This window comes from Microcaecilia unicolor, chromosome 2 (assembly GCF_901765095.1).
Source record: "Microcaecilia unicolor chromosome 2, aMicUni1.1, whole genome shotgun sequence".
Lineage (NCBI taxonomy): Eukaryota > Metazoa > Chordata > Amphibia > Gymnophiona > Siphonopidae > Microcaecilia > Microcaecilia unicolor.
The window spans coordinates 314,342,997-314,360,827 of NC_044032.1; positions in this window are offsets into that span (position 1 = coordinate 314,342,997).

Sequence of the window (17,831 nt, forward strand, 5' to 3'; positions counted from 1 at the left end):
CTCTCGAATTGTTTATAGAATCTTGCTGTAAACCCATCAAGTCCGGGGGCCTTACCATTGGGTAGTTTTAGAATGACCCCCGTGATCTCCCCCTGCCGCATAGGCTCCTCCATCCTTTGGCGCCCCTCATCACTTAGGCTCTGGAGAGGAAGCGAGTCTAGGTATCCAGCAACAATCTCCGGGGACTGGAGCTCTGTATAGGCCTTTATAATAGCTGAGGAATCCCTTCTCTATGTCGGAATCCGTATACAGCCACCCTCCCGTACCATCTTTAATTTTTTGTATCTTAGATTTTACCCGTTTCGCTCTCAAACATCTGGCCAGCATGACACCAGATTTGTTAGCAAATTCGAAGAACTGCTGCCGGATTCTCGTCCTCATATATTCCACCTCCACCATCTGCCCTTGCTCTAGCTCCCCCCTAATTTTCCAGAGCTCCTCCCACACCCGGGGGGATGGGTTTCTCTGGTGCGTTCTTTCTAGTTTGCTTAATCTTTGTCGTAACTCCATCATCTTCTGTCCCCGTTCCCTCTTTTTCCTTGCTCCCCATTTAATCAGTATACCCCTCACCACCGCCTTCATTGTGTCCCACAGTACCCCATCCCCCACTTCCCCCAGGGCCGGTCTTAGGCAGAGGCGACCGAGGCGGCCGCATAGGGCCCCGCACCTAAGGGGGCCCCGCGCGGCACGCCTCGCCTTTGCCTCGCCTCTCCGACCACACTCGCGTGCCCTCCACCCATGTCCCGTGACGCGAGTCTCCTCGTTCCCCTGCTGCTCCCCCTCCCTCCAGACACCCGAGACCTTTCCTGTCTGAGCCCTCCCCCTCCCCGACCCGCCAAACGACCCTCTTCTGCCACCCGACCCGCCCCTCACCTGACCGACCCAGCATTTTAAAAAAACCTCCAAGCGGCGGTGCCCGTGCCTCGCATCTGAGAGGAGAAAACTCGCTTCGTCGTTGGCCGGCCTTCCCTCAAGTCCCGCCCTCTGATGTAACTTCCGCAAGGGCGGGACTTGAGGGAAGGCCGGCCAACGACGAAGCGAGTTTTCTCCTCTCAGATGCGAGGCACGGGCACCGCCGCTTGGAGGTTTTTTTTAAATGCTGGGTCGGGTCAGGTGAGGTGAGGTGCGGGCGGGTCGGGTGGCAGAAGAGGGTCGTTTGGCGGGGAGGGGAGGGGGGCAGCAGGGGAACGAGGAGACTCGCGTCGCGGGACATAGGTGAATGGCAGTTGGCAGGGGAGACAGGAGGGTCGCTGGACATGGGGTGGATGGAGGGGAGGGGGCTTCTGGACATAGGTGGATGGCAGTTGGCAGGGGGGACCGGAGGGTCGCTGGACATGGGGTGGATAGAGGGGAGGGGGGCTTCTGGACATAGGTGGATGGCAGTTGGCAGGGGGGACAGGAGGGTCGCTGGACATGGGGTGGATGGAGGGGAGGGGGTTTCTGGACATAGGTGGAATGCAGTTGGCAGGGGGGACAGGAGGGTTGCTGGACATGGGGTGGATGGAGGGGAGGGGGGCTTCTGGACATAGGTGGATGGCAGGGGCGGGCAGGGAGGACAGGAGGGTCGCTGGACATGGGGTGGATGAAGGGGAGGGGGGCTTTTGGACATAGGTGGATGGCAGGGGCGGGCAGGGAGGACAGGAGGGGCGCTGGACATGGGTGGATGGCAGGGGAGGGGGTTTCTGGACATAGGTGGATGGCAGGGGAGGGCATAGGGGACATGGGGGGGTTGCTGGACATGGATGGCAGAGGGCAGAGGAGGGTTGCTGGACATGGGTGGATGGCAGGGGAGGGGGGTTTCTGGACATAGGTGGAGGGCAGGGGGCACAGGAGGGTCACTGGACATGGGTGGATGGCAGGGGAGGAGGTTTCTGGACATAGGTGGATGGCAGGGGAGGGCAGGGGGCACAGGAGGGTCGCTGGACATGGGTGGATGGAGGGGAGGGGTCTCTGGACATAGGTGGATGGCAGGGGAGGGCAGAGGGGACAGGGGGGGTTGCTGGACATAGATGGATGGCAGGGGGGACAGGAGGGTCGCTGGACATGGGTGGATGGAGGAGAGAGAAGAAATGCTGGACATGGATGGAGGCGAGGGAAGAGTGAGGAAGGAGATGAGGTCAGGGAAAAGGAAGAGAGGAGAAAAAGTGCACATGGATATAGAAATAGGCAGAAGCTGGATCCACTGGACAGTCAAGTCTGCGGAGGACCCAGCTTTTACTTACGGATGTAGGGCAAGAAATGAAGGGGAAAGGCGGAAAGTAAAGAAATAAATGAAAAGGAAGCCCTGGAAACGGAGTTAAGAGGACAGATAGCAGCACAATCAGATACTGAGCCAGCATGATCAGAAAAGCAAAGTCACCAGACAACAAAGGTAGAAAAAACTATTTTATTCAGGATTTATTAATTGGAATATGTCAGTTTTTGTAAATGTGCATCTGTGATATTTTTCATGTAAGTTTCAATTTTTGTAGTATTGCTGCATGCTGAGTCTGACTTCTTGAGGTAACTTTCCAGTTCAGTATTTTGCCTTCATGTGTTTTTCAGGTGTGATCAAGGAAGGTGCAGTATTCTCCTGAGCAGGGATTGTCCTTCCCCATGTTTAAACTTGTACAGCGCTGCGTAACCCTGGCAGCGCTATAGAAATGCTAAGTAGTAGTAGTAGTTCTGCTAGCGTATAGTTTGCAGCCCTTTTTGTTTGTTTGTTTTTTCACTAGGTTGTGCACTGGTGTTTTAGAGCCAGGTGTAATTACAGTTGCCTTTCCATGCCACACATAAGGTTGTAGCTCGTTCTGTCCTTGGAATTAGTGCTGTTTATGGTTTGTTAAGGTTATGAGTGTGTTTTTGCACAAGTTTGTGTATAGTGTTTTGCAGTGGAGAGATTGTGTGTTGGCAACGTCCACGGCAGCCCCTCCAATCGGAATCTCCACCAGCAAAAGCCCTCGCCAGCCCTCGCACGCCGATGCGCACGCGCGGCCGTCCCCCCGCCCGAAACCGGCCCGCGCCAGCCAGTCTCATATGTAGCAAGACAAAGACTAGGGAAGACACAACTCCAAAGGGGAGGCGGGCGGGTTTGTGAGAACAATCAGCCTGCTGTCCTCGGAGAATACCTTCTACAGGTATGTAGCATTCGCTTTCTCCGAGGACAAGCAGGCTGCTTGTTCTCACTGATGGGGTATCCCTAGCCCCCAGGCTCACTCAAAACAACAACCATGGTCAATTGGGCCTCGCAACGGCGAGGACATAACTGAGATTGACCTAAAAAATTTACCAACTAACTGAGAGTGCAGCCTGGAACAGAACAAACATGGGCCTAGGGGGGTGGAGTTGGATTCTAAACCCCGAACAGATTCTGAAGCACTGACTGCCCGAACCGACTGTCGCGTCGGGTATCCTGCTGCAGGCAGTAATGAGATGTGAATGTGTGGACAGATGACCACGTCGCAGCTTTGCAAATCTCTTCAATAGTGGCTGATTTCAAGTGGGCTACCGACGCTGCCATGGCTCGAACATTATGAGCCGTGACATGACCCTCAAGAGCCAGCCCAGCCTGGGCGTAAGTGAAGGAAATGCAATCTGCTAGCCAATTGGATATGGTGCGTTTTCCTACAGCCACTCCCCTCCTGTTGGGATCAAAAGAAACAAACAATTGGGCGGACTGTCTGTTGGGCTATGTCCGCTCCAGATAGAAGGCCAATGCTCTCTTGCAGTCCAATGTGTGCAGCTGACGTTCAGCAGGGCAGGAATGAGGACGGGGAAAGAATGTTGGCAAGACAATTGACTGGTTCAGATGGAACTCCGACACAACTTTTGGCAGAAACTTAGGGTGAGTGCGGAGGACTACTCTGTTATGATGAAATTTGGTGTAAGGGGCCTGGGCTACCAGGGCCTGAAGCTCACTGACTCTACGAGCTGAAGTAACTGCCACCAAGAAAATGACCTTCCAGGTCAAGTACTTCAGATGGCAGGAATTCAGTGGCTCAAAAGGAGGTTTCATCAGCTGGGTGAGAACGACATTGAGATCCCATGACACTGTCGGAGGCTTGACAGGGGCTTTGACAAAAGCAAACCTCTCATGAAGCGAACAACTAAAGGCTGTCCTGAGATCGGCTTACCTTCCACACGGTAATGGTATGCACTAATCGCACTAAGGTGAACCCTTACCGAGTTGGTCTTGAGACCAGACTCAGACAAGTGCAGAAGGTATTCAAGCAGGGTCTGTGTAGGACAAGAGCGAGGATCTAGGGCCTTGCTGTCACACCAGACGGCAAACCTCCTCCACAGGAAGAAGTAACTCCTCTTAGTGGAATCTTTCCTGGAAGCAAGCAAGATGCGGGAGACACCCTCTGACAGACCCAAAGAGGCAAAGTCTACACTCTCAACATCCAGGCCGTGAGAGCCAGGGACCGGAGGTTGGGATGCAGAAGCGCCCCTTCGTCCTGCGTGATGAGGGTCGGAAAACACTCCAATCTCCACGGTTCTTCGGAGGACAACTCCAGAAGGGGGAACCAGATCTGACGCGGCCAAAAAGGAGCAATCAGAATCATGGTGCCTCGATCTTGCTTGAGTTTCAACAAAGTCTTCCCCACCAGAGGTATGGGAGGATAAGCATACAGCAGGCCCTCCTCCCAGTCCAGGAGGAAGGCATCCGATGCCAGTCTGCCGTTGGCCTGAAGCCTGGAACAGAACTGAGGGACTTTGTGGTTGGCTCGAGATGCGAAGAGATCTACCAAGGGGGTGCCCCACACCTGGAAGATCTGTCGCACTACACGGGAATTGAGCGACCACTCGTGAGGTTGCATAATCCTGCTCAACCTGTCGGCCAGACTGTTGTTTACGCCTGCCAGATATGTGGCTTGGAGCACCATGCCGTGACGGCGAGCCCAGAGCCACATGCTGACGGCTTCCTGACACAGGGGGCGAGATCCGGTGCCCCCCTGCTTGTTGACGTAGTACATGGCAACCTGGTTGTCTGTCTGAATTTGGATAATTTGGTGGGACAGCCGATCTCTGAAAGCCTTCAGAGCGTTCCAGATTGCTTGCAACTCCAGAAGATTGATCTGCAGATCGCGTTCCTGGAGGGACCAGCTTTCCTGGGTGTGAAGCCCATCGACATGAGCTCCCCATCCCAGGAGAGACGCATCCGTGGTCAGCACTTTTTGTGGCTGAGGAATTTGGAAAGGACGTCCCAGAGTCAAATTGGACCAAATCGTCCACCAATACAGGGATTTGAGAAAAGTCGTGGACAGGTGGATCACGTCTTCTAGATCCCCAGCAGCCTGAAACCACTGGGAAGCTAGGGTCCATTGAGCAGATCTCATGTGAAGGTGGGCCATGGGAGTCACATGGACTGTGGAGGCCATGTGGCCCAGCAATCTCAACATCTGCCGAGCTGTGATCTGCTGTGACGCTCGCACCCGCGAGACGAGGGACAACAAGTTGTTGGCTCTCGCCTCTGGGAGATAGGCGCGAGCCGTCCGAGAATCCAGCAGAGCTCCTATGAATTCGAGTTTCTGCACTGGGAGAAGATGGGACTTTGGATAATTTATCACAAACCCCAGTAGCTCCAGGAGGCGAATAGTCATCTGCATGGACTGCAGGGCTCCTGCCTCGGATGTGTTCTTCACCAGCCAATCGTCGAGATATGGGAACACGTGCACCCCCAGCCTGCGAAGTGCCGCTGCTACTACAGCCAAGCACTTTGTGAACACCCTGGGCGCAGAGGCGAGCCCAAAGGGTAGCACACAGTACTGGAAGTGACGTGTGCCCAGCTGAAATCGCAGATACTGCCTGTGAGCTGGCAGTATCGGGATGTGTGTGTAGGCATCCTTCAAGTTCAGAGAGCATAGCCAATCGTTTTCCTGAATCATGGGAAGAAGGGTGCCCAGGGAAAGCATCCTGAACTTTTCTTTGACCAGATATTTGTTCAGGGCCCTTAGGTCTAGGATGGGACGCATCCCCCCTGTTTTCTTTTCCACAAGGAAGTACCTGGAATAGAATCCCAGCCCTTCTTGCCCGGATGGCACGGGCTCGACCGCATTGGCGCTGAGAAGGGCGGAGAGTTCCTCTTCAAGTACCTGCTTGTGCTGGAAGCTGTAAGACTGAGCTCCCGGTGGACAATTTGGAGGTTTTGAGGCCAAATTGAGGGTGTATCCTTGCCGGACTATTTGGAGAACCCACTGATCGGAGGTTATGAGAGGCCACCTTTGGTGAAAAGCTTTCAACCTCCCTCCGACTGGCAGGTCGCCCGGCACTGACACTTGGATGTCGGCTATGCTCTGCTGGAGCCAGTCAAAAGCTCGTCCCTTGCTTTTGCTGGGGAGCCGAGGGGCCTTGCTGAGGCGCACGCTGCTGACGAGAGCAAGCGCGCTGGGGCTTGCCTGGGCCGCAGGCTGTCGAGAAGGAGGATTGTACCTACGCTTACCAGAAGAGTAGGGAACAGTCTTCCTTCCCCCGAAAAATCTTCTACCTGTAGAGGTAGAGGCTGAAGGCTGCCGGCGGGAGAACTTGTCGAATGCGGTGTCCCGCTGGTGGAGCTGCTCTACCACCTGCTCGACTTTTTCTCCATAAAATGTTATCCGCACGGCAAGGCGAGTCCGCAATCCGCTGCTGGATTCTATTCTCCAGGTCGGAGGCACGCAGCCATGAGAGTCTGCGCATCACCACACCTTGAGCAGCGGCCCTGGACGCAACATCAAAGGTGTCATACACCCCTCTGGCCAGGAATTTTCTGCACGCCTTCAGCTGCCTGACCACCTCCTGAAATGGCTTGGCTTGCTCAGGGGGGAGCGCATCCACCAAGCCCGCCAACTGCCGCACATTGTTCCGCATGTGTATGCTCGTGTAGAGCTGGTAAGACTGAATTTTGGCCACGAGCATAGAAGAATGGTAGGCCTTCCTCCCAAAGGAGTCCAAGGTTCTAGAGTCCTTGCCCGGGGGCGCCGAAGCATGCTCCCTAGAACTCTTGGCCTTCTTTAGGGCCAAATCCACAACTCCAGAGTCGTGAGGCAACTGAGTGCGCATCAGCTCTGGGTCCCCATGGATCCAGTACTGGGACTCAATCTTCTTGGGAATGTGGGGGTTAGTTAAAGGCTTGGTCCAGTTCGCCAGCAATGTCTTTTTTAGGACATGATGCATGGGTACTGTGGACGCTTCCTTAGGTGGAGAAGGATAGTCCAGGAGCTCAAACATTTCAGCCCTGGGCTCATCCTCCACAACCACCGGGAAGGGGATGGCCGTTGACATCTCCCGGACAAAGGAAGTGAAAGACAGACTCTCGGGAGGAGAAAGCTGTCTTTCAGGAGAGGGAGTGGGATCAGAAGGCAGACCCTCAGACTCCTCGTCAGAGAAATATCTGATGTCTCCTTCGTCTTCCCACGAGGCCTCACCCTCGGTGTCAGACACAAGTTCACGAACCTGTGTCTGCAACCGTGCCCGGCTCGACTCCGTGGAACCACGGCCACGGTGGGGGCGTCGAGAGGTAGACTCCCTCGCCCGCGCCGGCGAAGCTCCCTCTGCCGACGTAGTCGGGGAGCCTTCCTGGGAGGCGACCGCAGTCGGTACCGCACGCGGCACCGACGCCGGAGACCTCACCCCGGGCGATGGACCAGCCGGCGCCACGCTCGACGGTACCGGTGGCGCAAGCACCCCCGGTACCGGAGGGGTAGGGCGCAACAGCTCTCCCAGGATCTCTGGGAGAACGGCCCGGAGGCTCTCGTTCAGAGCGGCTGCAGAAAAAGGCATGGAGGTCGATGCAGGCGTCGATGTCAGAGTCTGTTCTGGGCGTGGAGGCTCTTCCGGGCTGTCCAGAGTGGAGCGCATCGACACCTCTTGGACAGAGGGTGAGCGGTCCTCTCGGTGCCGATGCCTGTTGGGTGCCGACTCCCTCGGCGACCCAGAGCTCTCGGTGCCGACACGGGAAGGGGACCGGTGTCGATGCTTCTTCGACTTCTTGCGAAGCATGTCACCGGAGCTTCCCGGCACCGACGAGGAGGATGTAGAATCCAGCCGTCTCTTCCTCGGGGCCGAGGCCGAAGAAGGTCGGTCTCGGGGGGGCTGTACCGCAGGAGCCCTCAGGGTAGGGGGAGACCCACCCAAAGGCTCACCGCCACCAGCAGTGGAATGGACAGCCCTCACCTGCACTCCAGACGAAGCACCACCGTCCGACGACATCAGCAGACGAGGTCCCGGTACCACCGACGTCGATACAGTCGTCCGATGTCTCAGCGCCGATGCAGAGGGCCGATGCCTCGATGCACTCGATGCACTGGCAGCCGAGGATGAAGGTCTGGACGCTGAAGACGTCGATGCACTCGATACCCCCGGTGCCGATGCCGATGAAGAGCCCGAGAACAAAATGTTCCACTGGGCTAACCTCGCTACCTGAGTCCGCTTTTGTAAAAGGGAACACAGACTACAGGCCTGAGGGCGGTGCCCAGCCCCCAGACACTGAAGACACGACACGTGCCTGTCAGTGAGCGAGATTACCCGGGCGCACTGGGTGCACTTCTTGAAGCCGCTGGAAGGCTTCGATGTCATGGGCGGAAAAATCACGCCGGTGAGATCAAAACTCGAAATGACGAAAATTGGCACCACAAAAATAGGGAGAAGAAAATTTCGACCAAGGCCTAACTGAGGCCTACCCCGACGACGAAAGAAAACTTACCGGGGCGAAAAGCTCGAATTACGGGAAGGAAAAAAACCAACAGGCTCTTCCGAACACTTTTTAAAAACTTTCTGAGAAGAAACGAGTCGAAAACGACGCGCGAGGTCAACTTTCCGGGGCACGAACGGCGAAACACGACCATACCGAGCGCGGACAAAAGAAGACTGGCCGACACGAGCTGGTTTCGGTAGGAAGACGGCCGCGCATGCGCGGTGCGCATCGGCGCGCGAGGGCTAGCAAAGGCTTTTGCTAGTGAAGATTCCGATTGGAGGGGCTGCCATGGACGTCACCCATCAGTGAGAACAAGCAGCCTGCTTGTCCTCGGAGAAACAAAGTCACCAGACAACAAAGGTAGAAAAAACTATTTTATTCAGGATTTATTAATTGGAATATGTCAGTTTTTGGAAATGTGCATCTGTGATATTTTTCATGTAAGTTTTAATTTTGTAGTATTGCTGCATGCTGAGTCTGACTTCTTGAGGTAACTTTCCAGTTCAGTATTTTGCATTCATGTGTTTTTCAGGTGTGATCAAGGAAGGTGCAGTATTCTGCTAGTGTATAGTTTGCAGCCCTTTTTGTTTTGTTTTTTTTCACTAGGTTGTGCACTGGTGTTTTAGAGCCCGGTGTAATTACAGTTGCCTTTCCATGCCACGCATAAGGTTGTAGCTCGTCCTGTCCTTGGAATTAGTGCTGTTTATGGTTTGTTAAGGTTATGAGTGTGTTTTTGCACACGTTTGTGTATAGTGTTTTGCAGTGGAGAGATTGTGTGTTGGCCTTACTAAGGTGGCACCAAACATCGGAAAGGGTGTAGAGCCTAAATCATGACACACTATCTCTAAAAGGGTGTTTTGTGGCTCTACATGAGAATTGTGATATTATGATCCCTTGCTAGCTTCATATTGTTGATAATCTGCATTTTCCGTATGGCTGGTATATTGGTGTATAAGATATTAATTGTGACTTTTTTTTTTTTACTTATTTTTTTCTGTGTGTTGTCAGACAATTATGGATGACAGAGTCGGAGTCTTCTTGAGTCAGAGAGTTGTGGTATATATTTTAAAACAATTTTAATACCTTGGTGGTCTATATGTTTTTATATTGTACATTATATTTTACATATCACTTTATTTTATTGTATATCTTTTCATTTCATTTTTATTTTATTGCATATATGGGTTACAGAGTAATAGGGGAATTTGAAAGTACTGAATCTTTTCTTAATATTTTTCCTTTATTCTCCTTTGTTATGAGAATTGGAACTACTAATTGTAGTGGACTTGAACTGAATAATTTCTGGGGAGGGGAGGTTTCATGATAGCATTGTGCTTATTATTTCAATCATTTTTTTGTACAAGTTTAGCTTCATTTGTCTTTGAAATTTGATAAATAAAAAAATGTTCTAAAATGGAATAATCTTATCAATGGGGTGGGGCTATGGTGGGGGTGGGGCTACGGTAGGGTGGGGCTAGGATGGGGCCCCACCAAATTGGTCTGCATAGGGCCCCGCACTTGCTAAGACCGGCCCTGTGTGTGCAAGTGCGTATGGGAGACACAGTGTGAGAGAGAGAGTGTTTCACACAGATACAGTGTGTGCGAGAGAGAAAGTGTGTGTGAGACACAAACTCTCTTTGAGACTGAGTGTATGAGACCAAGAGAGTGTGTGAGTGACTGTGTGACACATAGAGAGTGAATGTGATATAGTGTGAGACATAGAGTGTGTGAGAGACAGTGTGTGAGAGAGTGAGTGTGTGTGTGACATACCTCCCTCACTCTCTGGTGTCAGGCCCCCCCTCCCTCCCTCTCTGGTGTCAGGCCCCCCCTCTCTTTCTGTTGTCTGAGCTTTACTGTGCAGGACGCTGAGCTCTGGCTGTGCTTCAAGGAACTGATCAATCCTATTTAATAGAATGCACTCCAACATTCTGAAGCCGAGAAACCTCGTGTGGTTGGTCACTTCTGCTTGTGATGAACCCGGAAGTACGTGATGTCAATTCAGGAGATGGATACAGAGAGCAGGAATGCCTCAGCTATGCAGTCAGCTTCAGAATGTTGGGGGTGCGTTTTATTATATAGGACTAGTAAAAAAGGCCCGTTTCCGAAACCAATGAAACGGGCGCTAGCATGTGGTTTTTTTTGTGTGTGTGTGTGTATGTGTCACAGAGTTATTTTGTGTGTGTGTGTGAGTGTGTGAGGGTGCGGTGTGTGTGCAGGTTGTTGATGTGTGTCTTTTTTTTGTTTTGTTTTGTTTTTTGCTTGGGGGTTGGGGGATGTGCTGTGCTGGCAAAGTGGGTTGGATTGGTGTGTGGCTTTGAGGGTGTGTTTCTGTTGTATTGTGTGTGTGTGTGGTTTTGTCTGTCAAGGAGGTTTGCGGAGGGGGGTCTTTCTGTTGGTGAAATGTAAATGTGGTTGTAGGGGGGTCAGCCTTTGTTGAGTGTTTTTTTTTTTCATGGTTTTTTTTGTGTTGTGCTGAGGCAGCAGTGTTGTTTTAGATGGGCGGAAGGTAGAGGAGCACGTTCTTTGTCTGTCGGTATTTTTTGGCCGTTTCAGGGCTGCTGTAGGGGAACGCTGGAAGTGAAATGTGCTGTTGGAAGCAGCGCCATCTTTTTCCATTGGGCTGGGGTTCTGGGCATCCTGGAGGTGGGTGACGGCTTGCCTGAGGACGGGGATGGTTGTTTTAAGTTGGCGGAAGGGAGAAGAGCACGGTCTCGGGCCGTCGGGGGGTGATCCGGTATGTTTGATCCATTTCAGGCCGGCTGCAGGGGAATGCTGGAACATTTATGCGCTGCAGGAATCAGCGCCGTCTTTTTCCGGGTGCTTGAGGGATCCCCGAGGTGGGAGACAGCTTGCCTGAGGCTGGGGATGGTTGGGCACGTCCTTGGCCGCTTCGGCAAAAGGGGAAGAGGAAGGGGGTGGGGAGTTACCTGCAGCCGCCTGAGAAACCATGTATTCTTTGTTTGTTTTGTATTATTAGTTTGCATTTCTGTTGAAGAAAGAGTGGATGCCTTTCGAATGATGGAGGTAGTGCATCGGTGTGCGGTTGTTTCGTTAGTTTGGCAGCCAGTCTCCAGCGATTCCTAGGCAGGGAAGAAGTTCTCCTCCCCCTTCCTTGGTCGCTGTTTGCTGCTGGCTGGGTCGCGGGTAATCCTTCCAGCTGGGCCGCAGCTTGTCCTGTTCGCCCACATCCCAGATGGTGACGGGCACTTTGTTTTCCGGCTCCTCTGACTCCATGTCAAGCGATCCCAAACATAGTCTGTGCTATAGGCCCTCTGGCACTCTTCAGTACTGGCATTAGGCATTAAAAAATCCCCCCCCCCCCCCCCCCCCCGGTCTATTTTTGCACATACCCACAGCAGGAATATTCTTCTCTCGTTCCGGCGGTGGTTCTGTGCTCTCCGTGCTGCACAGATAATGAGCCATTCTGCTGGGGAATGCTCCTCCCTTATTGTCACGTAGTTTCCTCTGATTGGTCCGTCTTACGTTGCCTAGTGTTGCCTGGGAACGGTGTTGTGATGGTCCTTTGTGTTTCAGAATGTTGAGGGTGTTTTTTCTGATTGGTCCGTCATGCGAGGGCGGGGCAGAGAGACATGGTCAGTGTTGTGGCTTCACCACCATGAACCCTTCAGTGAGTGACTTCAGAACGTTGTCTTCAGAACGTTGAGGGTGAGTTTTATTATAGTAGATAATTAGAAATATTTTTGTATTTTGTTGAGTACAGGTCATGCATTTTTGTTTCTCTTTTTCTTTTCAGTGTTCTACTGCTTACAGAGACAGGGTTCTTGGGTTTTTCTGATTGTTTTTTTTTCTTGCCTGCATGTTTGTTTCTAATTTGAAAGTCTTTTAGTATGGTAGCTAGTGAGGTGCATTATAGCCATAACATGTTCTTTGCCCCTTATTGTTTGTTAAAGAGCAATAATGTATGGTCATATTATTGTAACACACATTAATAGACTGTACTGTGGTATACATAGTAAATAACTGTTTTGCATACATTTGCATGGTTAGTATCTCACTATTATGTAAATGGAATAATGGTGTTTTTCTGGACCAGGAGCATTGGACCATAAAGCTACAGCCTGCTGCTCCTGGGCTGCTCCTGGTGCCCCCCCCCCCCCCCACTAAGATCTCCCTTGATGGTCACCCCCGATGGTCCCCAACAGACCCCCTTGAAGACCCCATCTCAAGCTCCCTAGATCCTCCTGGGGTGTCTTAGAATCAGGGCAGGAGCAGCCCCAAATGTCTCCTGTCCATTCTAGCACTGGGTGAAAAATGGTGCCACAAATTACTGCAACACTACCACTAGAAGTCACTAGTGCTATTTTGAGCTTGATGCCAGAAGGAGCAGGAGTGACTGGAAATTGCTCCTGTCCTAACCCCAAGACCCCCCTAGATTTGGTAGATAGGCCCAGGAGGCCCTAGGGGGCCTACAAGGGTGGGTGGGGCATTTGTGGGGGTCTGAGTGAGGGTCTCAGTGTTTGGGGGAGACTATTTTTTCCAGAATCTTAGAAAGAAAAGAGAGATGGAATACAGGGCAATAGTGAGGGGGGACTTAAGGGTCTAGAGATGCTTTCTTAAGAGTAGGATACAGAATTGCTGATTTCCATGATGAGCGAACCTGACCAGTTGAGAGACTGTAATTGATTACGATAAGAATCTTTGGAAGAAGACCAAGTTCTGAGATCGTTAGCCAATTCGATGGGAATGGATCAAGAGCACAAAAGGTTAGACATGTTTTGAAAAAGTCACTCCTGTGGTAAATTAAGTTGTGGTACAATCCCAATTTTTTCTGCACCTTATTCTTTACTAGGTGATGATTTGTATTTTGCCTGTGTGAGGGATTTTGTTAGCATATAGATTCTGAGTAGGAATCTGTAGCATCCTGCCTTGTATTCTTTTCCCAATAGGAGGTGTACTGGTGGCCTCGAATATATGCAGTGCTGTCTCTTTATGGGTAGGGTTGGTGATGTTTGAGCTCTTGGACTTGATGCTGGTAAGGTATGGTAACCTTCTGAGTGTCTATTGGCAGTGTTTTGTGTTACTTTACACAGTGCCTGAAAGTGGAGGGAGTTTGAACTGCTGCAACTGATATGACACCAGAATTTCTGAACAGAATCATTTTTCTATATTGAATTTCAAGTGAAACAGCTTTTTCTGCTCTACTCAGCACCCCTGATTTTGGGGAAGTTTTATGGTTGATCTGGAAATGTCCCATGTGAACAACATTATTAGATCATTATTGAAAGGCAATTATGCACTCACCAGTGAGCATGTAAATGACCTAGTCATGTATTTTGAAAAAAATATGTGGATAATGTTGGGCCTTTTCAATTGCTTAATGGCCAGATACAAGAGCTGGCTCAAGGGTATCTTATACCCCAGGTGAGCCTTCAGCCTTGTGCTCCTCCTTCTCCCTTGGGACAACTCAAGTCCCTAATTCTACCATAGTCCCTTTCCCTTCCCTAATCCTTCTGTACTCCAGCATCTTCTCTTCCTTTCCCTACCCTCCTTCCTAGGTGGCCAGCATCCCCCTTCCCCTCCCTCCTCTCCCCACCAGGTGGCTAGCATACCCTCTTTCCTTCCTTCTCTCCATTCTAGGTAGCTCGCATACTCCTTTCCACTCTTTACTCCCCTTCATTCACATCTCCTCTCCCCTTTCCTACCCCCAGCATCTTCCCCCTCTTTCCTGCCCAAGCCTCTGTCCTACCTCTTCTCAGACCCAGGCCAAAGTTGCAAGCAGATTCTGTGCCACTGTACAACATTTAAACACAGGCTTGTGCTTAGGAGCTGCCACATCCCACCCTTGTCCGATTCAGGAGTCACTGTCTAGGTTCCTTTATAGAATTCTAGCATAACCTGGTATCAACACATCTAACATTTAAGTGTCCATACTTACATCAGCTGTAGAACTGGCGTTAAGTGCAAGCACCTAAATCCAGAAACATAGCCATGTATCTTACAGTATTCTATAAGTTACACATGTAAGTAGCAGCCTCTAAGTCCCACTCATGCTCTGCCCTGGTGTATGCCCTCTTGCAAATACATGCTATGTAAGTAAAGCAAGTATTTGTAGAATAGCATTGAGGCACAGTGTTTGCATTTATGTTCTTATATGCTATTATTCTACATATTTATGTGTGCAACACGTGCACAGTGGGCACTTAAGTTATAGAACTTTCCTTACAGTGCTGGCACAGTTGCTGCTCTATCTATGTATTCAGTGCTGCTACTTATAGGGATACTAAAGTTGAATATATGGATTAAGTTAAACACTGTGTCACAGTCCTACCCTTATTCCTGGGTCATGGTCCCAGCTGAATTTGATACTTCTAGCAGTGTGGCACTCTTTCTGTTCTGGACACTGGCTCATGCCACAACTTAAGGCGCAGGATTCTCAACGGGACATCATGCTTCAGGAAGTACTTTTCCACCTCCTGGATCTGGCATCGTTGCCTCTACATCTCTAAGCTCCTGGCTGTGTCTGGGTCTTGTAGATGCTCGTGGTTCATTAGATGTTCCTGAGTTCTTTCCTGGCTGTGCCTAGTGCTACTGTGTGAACGGGTTCCAGTGACACTTTCCAGCTAACCTGTGAGTGGGTTGTTTGAATAGGGATATGTATATGACTTATGATATACTCTTTTGGGATAGGCCAGACTAGCAATTGATTTTATTGTGACTTAAATATAACTACAACTTTGTAAAGCATAAAATCTGATAACAGCCTTGAGTTTCTGGATTTTTGTTAATTACCTCAGGCCTAAACAACTATGAGATTCAAAGCACTCTTATTTACTCCAAGTTGACACCTTCCAGAAACAGCATGATATCTCCCATGTGATACCCTGACTGTGTGAACCATGACAGCGTTGTACTTGTGTACAGACTGCTGATTCACAATACCTGAAACCAACACTGACCTATGTTAATTCATCTGTCACCTGGACATGTCAACAAAAAACATTATGGGCTTTTCCTGATTTTCTATTTTTATTATGGCCTTATCTTTCTCCTACTCCCTTGTTCTGTTATTTCCCATAAGATAACCAAAGTCCTGCTTATGCCTAATTAAGACTCAAGCTCTTGCACATGTTTTGACCCATGAATTTAACATTGCCTTTAGTGCTGTACAAGACCAAATTGATGAACTTACTATTTTTTCTCATTACAATAGATTAGGATTGGGTTATTTGTTAGCTTCTCAAGCTGGTTTATGTACTGTTTTAAATAGTTCTGAATGCTGTACTGTTGTTAATTGCTCGCATATTGTTACAAATGCTATGGACAAAATTGTTACTTTAGCTAAGCTTCATATTGATGATTTTGTACCTGCCATTTCTGTCGATAACTCTTGGTAATCTTCTATCACTTCTTGGTTTTCTAGCCTCTTACCATCTGTTCGACGTTTCCTTATGGGACTCTGTGACAAGGCAAATCCCAGAGATTCCCCAGTGAAGCAGTTGAGCCCAGAACTATGGGTCCCAGAAGAGAATGAGAGAAGAGAGTAGTCCTAAAAAGATGGAATGGATTCCCAGCCCCAGCAGGGGGAGCAATGGCTCGAGGCAGGGTGAGCCTGTTACTCCCTTCCCCACTAGAGGGAGAGGGAAGGATGAAGCTCAGTTTCCCTGGCTTCCCCATCAGTATATAATTCCCCCCAGCTATGAGAAGGGGAGAGCAGATTTCCTGGAGGCTCTCAGTCACCAGGAGAGAGGGGAGACGAATGGAGAGAGAGATTCCATGGAGTATGTGGAGGAAGGAAGTAGTCTGCCACTAGAGCTGCCCAAGGGAGAGGAGCCAGCTACCACGGAGTGGGAGAATTCAAAGGTTGCCCTGCCCAGCACATGAAGGCAGTGGAGGAGGCCACACCGGGCATGGTGCTGAGGGGTGGGAGAAACTGCCAACCCTGCTCCTTACAGGGTTCCCTCTGTGCTATGAAAAGGCAGGTGATTTGTGGTATTGGGTTGGTGTAAAGACTGTCCATGAAGATCTGTTCTGAACTGTTGTGCTATATTGGAAGTGTGCTGAACTCTTACTAAAGCCTTCTGAAGGAGGGGGAAGGGAAAGCTAATGACCTAATAGAAGACCTGAGGTCTTGAGGAGCTGAGCGCTTGCTGAGGGATTTTGGAACCTGGATTGTACCTTTTTCCTTTTGAAGATCATCTTATGAGGACTGTACCTTTTTCTTTTGAAGACTATATTAAGAGGGCTGTACGTTTTGTTTTGAAGAATATAATTATGATTTTTGGTATGAAATTGCCTTGATAATAAAATACTTTGGCCCTGAGTCACAGTATCAGCAGTATTCTGTCCTGGAACCTTGGGAGCCCCGCAGGCTTGCTGGCTCCACCCATGAGGAGGAAGCAGACCCCCCTTTACAATGGCACCGCAAATGGGGATGAGACCGTGAACCACGGCAAAGAGGCGTTTGCAGTGGACTCTGGCTTCCCTTATGAAGGCGCAGACCAGCGGTCACCCAAGGTAAGCAGTATCTAGGTAGGGCCACGGCTGGATAAGGAGAGCAGCTAAGGGAGCAAAAGCCAGGAGGTATAGGACCCAGGCTGTATTCTTAAAGGGGCCCCACTGAGGTTTAAAAAAAAAAAGTACCGCACTTGGGATTTTTTTTGCTTTACAGGATCTTTGCCACCGAAGATGGAGCAGAAGGAGTTGGCTGCATTGGATGGCAGCCCAATTTCAGAAGCAACAGGAAGACCCGCAGCAGGCTTTATACCAGGTGGTGGAGGCTATGAGGGAGCAGCAGGGACCCCTCTTAAAAGCCCTGCAAGTCCAGATGCAGGTGATGGAGGTAAAGTCGCAGCACCCGTCACTCCTGAGTATTCCCCTATGGCGGTAGGACCTGCTACCTATGGGTCTTTGTTTTTGGGCAAGATGGGAGAAAAGGATGATGTGGAGGACTTTATAGTGACTTTTTAGTGTATTGCAAGGGCTGTAAAATGGCCGCCGGAGCAGTGGGCTATGAGGCTGGCTGGCTGTTTAACTGGGGAGGCTTTAGCGGCCCAAGCCTTGGACTATGGACAGGTTATTGCTGCCATTAAAAGTAGGCTGGAGTTAACCAAGGATTATTACCGAAGACTCTTCCGGGAGACAGCCCTAAGCGGGGAAGAGAGACCCCGGGCCTTAGCACAAAAACTCAAATATGGCTTGCAAGTGGTTGGAGCCAGAT